Below are 6,000 nucleotides of genomic sequence, written 5' to 3' on the forward strand. Positions count from 1 at the left end.
AATTAACCAAAAGCAGTTTTAAAAAGGTAAGTTTTGAGTTGTTTTTTAAAAACAGCTACTGAGTCCACAGTTCTTAATGCTTGGGGGAGAGAGTTCCACAGTCTCGGGGCCACATTGGCAAAAGCTCTGTCACCCTTAGTCCTCCTCTTAGTATTTATAGCAAGTAAGCCCTGATCAGATGACCTCAAAGACCTGCTAGGGACATAGGGCTGTAGCAGATCAAAGATGTAGGCAGGTGCCAGTCCATGCACAGCTCTGTAGGTCAAGACCAGGATCTTAAAATCAACTCTAAATTTAACAGGAAGCCAGTGTAACTGAGATAACAATGGTGTCACATGCGAGTACTTGGAGGATTTTGTCAGAAGCCTCGCTGCAGCGTTTTGCACAACCTGCAGACGATCCAGAGAACCTTTGCTAAGACACATGAACAGCGAATTACAATAATCCAACCGTGACGAAATAAATGCATGTATAGCAATCTCCAGTTCAGAACGAGATAAAATCGGGCTTAGCCTAGCCACATTTCTTAAATGATAAAAACAAGACCGAACCAGAGAATTGACATGCCCATCCAATGTGAGACTCGAGTCAAAGGTGACACCTAGATTCCTGATAGAGGATTTAACATAGAGTGAGAGAGAACCAAGGGCTTTCACTATCTGGGGTAGAAATCTATCAGGGGCGCATACGAGGACTTCGGTTTTGCCCTCGTTGAGTTGGAGGAAATTTGCAGCCATCCAACATTTGATCGAATCTAAGCAATCATTCAGCCGCTGAAGCTTAGACAAATCCTCAGGCATAAAAGAAACGTACAACTGAATATCATCAGCATAACAATGATAAGAAATATCCTCAAAAGAGCCCATTATATGCTGGAGGGGGAGAAGATAGATTAAAAACAATAAAGGCCCCAAAACAGACCCTTGAGGGACACCACAAGCAAGGGAAATAGAGGATGACCTAAAATCGGAAACTGCCACAGAAAAGGATCGGTGATGGAGATAAGAGGAGAACCAGTCTAAAGCAGTTCCAGATACACCAACCCAATTTTTCAGCCTTTCAATGAGGATGTGATGGTCAACTGTGTCGAAAGCTGATGTGAGGTCCAACATGAGTAGAACAGAGCATTTTCCTGCATCATTATTCACCAAGATGTCACTTGAGACCCTAAGAAGAGCTGTCTCCGTGGAGTGAAATTGACGAAAACCAGACTGAAACTTATCATAAATGCTATGTTTATCTAGAGCTGCCCTAAGCTGCTTAGCCACAACCTTTTCTAGAAGCTTAGCGATTAACGGTAATTTAGAAATAGGTCGGTAGCTGCTCCAAAGAGAGGGGTCAAGTTGAGGTTTTTTTAAAAGTGGGAGGATAGCAGCGTTTTTAAAATAAACCGGAACTATACCAGATGCCAATGACGAGTTGATTAAAGTGAGCACACATGAACCAATAGACTGGAAGACATTTTTGAATAATGATGCAGGTATAATGTCAAGTAAGCAGGAGGATGCTTTCACTGAATTCACTAATTTCACTAGCTCAGGTAGTGAAACCGGAGAGAAAGTATCCAAGACAATGGGCCGGGATGGGGTAGAGATTGCGATAGCAGGTGTTGAGTATGTAAAACTCATTCTCACGTTGTGAATTTTTGCCAGCAGAAAAGAGAGAAAATTTTCACAGTCCTCATTAGATGAAATAGGGGCCGCAGGTAGAACAGGAGTAACAATGTCACTAATGGTGTTGAATAGCACCTTAGGATTGCCTCTGCTCTTTGTAACCAAGTGTGAGAAATGGGCAGCCCTCGCATCTCTGATTGCATTATTGAAAGAAGCTAAAAGGTCCTTAAGAAAGAGGAGGTGAACATTTAGATGAGTTTTCCTCCACCTGCGCTCCGCTTTACGACAATCACGTTTTAGACAGCGAATACTGTCATTTAGCCAAGGAGGAGATTTAGAGGCAGAAACACTCCTCGTTTTAACCGGACAGATTTCATCTAAAATAAAACGGCAATAATTATTAAAAAGACTAGTTGAGAGATCAACACCATTTTGAGGAGATAGCTGTAAGTTAAAGGCATCCCCAAATTTCTCCACTGTGGAGGAGTTTAAGATGCGAGACTTAACCATCCGTCTAACAGGGGACAAAGGCTCATTAAAAGACAGGTTAAAAACAATAACATAATGATCAGAAATAAAAATGTCCTCAGAGCAAATAAAATCAATATTTAAACCCAAAGTAAAAACAAGGTCCAGTGTGTGACCTTTGCTGTGTGTAGGACCGGACACATGCTGAGCAAAATGAAAAGAATCCATAATGTTCATAAAGTCTCTGGCGAATGGGTCGGAGTCATCATCAACGTGAATGTTGAAGTCCCCAACTATAAGCACCCTAGACAGCTTCATAGTAGCGGATAAGAAGTCGCTGAGCTCTGACAAAAATAACCTGTTATATCCAGGTGGGCGATACAACACAGCACAGAAAAAAGGATCCTTTTTACCAATTTTGAGCAGCTGCAGCTCAAACGAGCGAAAAAATCCAGTTTTCACAGAGCGGCAGGAGAAACGGTCCTGGAAAGCCACGGCAAGCCCGCCACCCCGACCAGACAACCGAGGCTGGGTTATAAAACTATAGCCATCCGGGCAAAGTTCAATAAGTGACGAGTAGTCTACATCCCGCTGCCAGGTCTCAGTCAGGAATAAAAGATCGAGTTTTTTAGATAATATAAAATCATTCAACAAGAATGATTTATTAGAGAGAGATCGAGCGTTAAAAAGTGCCATATTCAGTGAGCTAGAAACCTCATTATTTGCAGAGGCTCGAGTTAAGGAACGTAAATACACAGGGTTCGAGCCGTCACGTTCGTAGAATCCACTCACCGAGGGAAGAAAAAGCCAGCCCGAAGAAGAGTCTGGATAAACCCTCCTAAGGTGGCACGGTCTCAAAGAGCCGGGCCCAGCGTATCCAAACAGGGCCGTGGAAAACAAGTTCCCCTCCATGAAGCTTTTCTGGACACAGGAGACAACGCAAGCTCGACGTCGCTTACCAGCCAAACCACGCCGCCAGTACATCCTGAGCTTCACCTGAATACCTCCTCTTCTCCCTCTCCTTCTCCGTGGTCTAGAGGGTCCACTGAAAAGGCCTGACGAGGATCCAGCGAATGGAGGAGGATGGAAAGTGCCAGAGGACGACGAGACATCGTGTGACATCATAGAAGATCGGATGGATAGCAAAGCCAGGCGATCATACACCAGGGCAGAGAATACATCATTAAAACTGAGTGAGAACAGTAGAGCAGAAAAAAACAACGCAGCAGTAGTAGAGCGCAACACACTGCAACCGGCAGCGGCAGAGCCAAACACAGGCGCCATCATACCGGAAGTACTGCATGTATTAACGACACACTATCTTCTTCTGGAACTGACGTGGCAGTCCTCTTATTTAATACTATCCTGATACCGATTCTATTTATCTAGTTTGGGACATTCTGTTCGGACTCCCTTTGACCCAGAAAATATCATCTTGACAGTTATCTGGTGTGATGTAAGCATGTAGCAAAAAAGACGGTGACTGTGGCAAGAAAAAACTCCCTCTTGGAGGAAGAAATCTTGGAAGGAACCAGGCTCTCTGGGAGGACCCTTCCTCCTAAGGGCAACACTTACTAATATTTGTCTTCCAGTCGGCAATGGATGGCTGGGACGACTGTTGTTCCTTCTTGGCATGATGACGACCTTAGCTTCCTTCCACATCCTGTTTTACAACTGAGAATGAAGACAAAACTAGTTAACAAGGTGATAGCACACAGCCTCTCACACTTCAGGATAAGACGCTGTGTCTTCTTACGTTTCTCTTGGAAAACAGAATGTAGGCCGAGTGCTGCTGTTCCTCACAAACTGCAGATCCAGTTGTGTGCAGCACCTGTGTGTTATTATCATATTAAGAGAAACGAATTTAACTTCTGAAGGTCAACTGATTCAAGCAAACAGTGATTTTGACTTTGTGCTTCTTAGAACATCAAAAACTTTTGTGAGTCCTTCAATGAAAAGTAACAACTTCTGTTAAATCATTCTTTGTTTGTAACAAGTCAGTTGTTTTACATGATTCTGTGTTTCCATAATGACTAATAACGATTACAAGACTGTCACAGCCACCACCCTGAGAAGGAACAAATCCAAAGAGTGTTAGTTTCATAAAGTCTCACATCTCTGGCTCTCTTCCACAGCATGTCTTTTGTTCTGTCTTCCTTCTCTCAACCCAAACTGGTCCCAGCAGATGGCCGCCCCTCCCTGAGCCTGGTTCTGCTGGAGGTTTCTTTCTGTTAAAAGGGAGTTTTTCCTTCCCACTGTCGCCAAAGTGCTTGCTCATAAGGGGTCATATGACTGTTGGGTTTTTCTCTGTACGTATTTGTAGAATGCACTCCACACACACACGGCTCGATACAGCGAGATGTAGGGATGGGTACCGGTGTCCGGTGCCATCATAAACGGTAGTAACCAGACCGAAAAGCAGCGCACATTTCGGTGCTTTATTTCGGTGCTTTTTTTTTTCCTGAGCCAATTCTAGCCAATCATTTTACGTTTCCGAGGATAGTAGGCGGGCCCAGGTGCGTACGTTCTTTTAGAGCAGAGCTACAGATTAAAAACGCCCAAGAGGAAGCGGTCAAAAGTCTGGCTGTACTTCACAGCAAAATATGCAAACTCGGCTGCCTGCAACAAGTGCTTTAAGGTGATACTGTGATACTGTCAAAGGAGGTAACACCTCGAATCCGATGAAACACCTGGCGACACATAGCGTTTTTTTTAAAGCCGAGAAATGCACCGTATTTGATAGCTTGCTGCGAGACCTCACACCGAGCACATCTACTGCGGGTGTGGTGCCTGTTATCGGACCTGGAGTTAGCAACATCCCCCAAGAACCCGAAGAGTAGAGTCCTGGCCCCTAGCCCTGCCAGTGTAGCAGAAATGATGACAGATGATGATGGCAGTGAGTAGCTTAATTCTCTGCGTGAGTAGCTTAATGTTGTTCGTGTGTAATTTACCTTGAGTAGGCTAACCACATTATTAAATTGATGCATGTAAGGTGAACAAGCAAACACCTTCGTAGTTACATGCGGCTGTCTTCTTGTTTGATGGCAGATGCTCCCTTCATCTACAGGTGGCAGAGCAGGTCAGCCACTAATCAGAAGGTCGGTGGTTCGATCCCAGGCTGCATCCTGGCTGCATGCCAAATATCCTTGGGCAAGATACTAACCCCATGTTTGCCTACTGGTGGTGGTCAGAGGGCCCGGTGGCGCCTGTGTCCGGCAGCCTCGCCTCTGTCAGTGCGCCCCAGGGCAGCTGTGGCTACAATGTAGCTTGCTATCGCCAGTGTGTGAATGGGTGAATGACTGAATGTAGTGTAAAGCGCTTTGGGGTCCTATGGACTAGAAAAGCGCTATACAAATGCAGGCCATTTACCATTTACCATTTTCACCCTGGCCAAAAAGGCTAAAATGACCAAAGAAAAAGTCGAAAACAGTTAAACATGAGAGGTTTTTGGACAAAGTTTGTGTTTTTTCCATTGTTTAAGCACTGCTTCCAGCCAAGAGTGATACCATATATGCCCTATAGCTGAAGAAAAGGCTTACATTGTTATCTTTTTACAAAAAAAAACAGCTAAACATGAGAGGTTTTTGGACCAATTTTGTGTTCTCCATTCTTTAAGCACCGGTTTGAGCACCGGCACCATTTCAAAAGTACCGGTTTGGCACCGGTATCGGATAAAACCTAAACGATACCCATCCCTAGCGAGATGTCACGTTTATTTCTGACTTTTTTTGTGATAGTTCACAGTCTGGACAGCACCCGTCTCAGCTTTTTCCAGCCCTCTCCTCTCCTCTCTCACTAAAAAAGGGGAAAGAAGATTGTCATCAGACCAAACGCCACCAGCTGGATTCTCACCTGCCTCCCCAGCACCGCCCTGTTGAGCTCACTGCACCACTCCTCCCCTGCAGCCGAGCCAGGGACC

This window comes from Pelmatolapia mariae, linkage group LG6 (assembly GCF_036321145.2).
Source record: "Pelmatolapia mariae isolate MD_Pm_ZW linkage group LG6, Pm_UMD_F_2, whole genome shotgun sequence".
Lineage (NCBI taxonomy): Eukaryota > Metazoa > Chordata > Actinopteri > Cichliformes > Cichlidae > Pelmatolapia > Pelmatolapia mariae.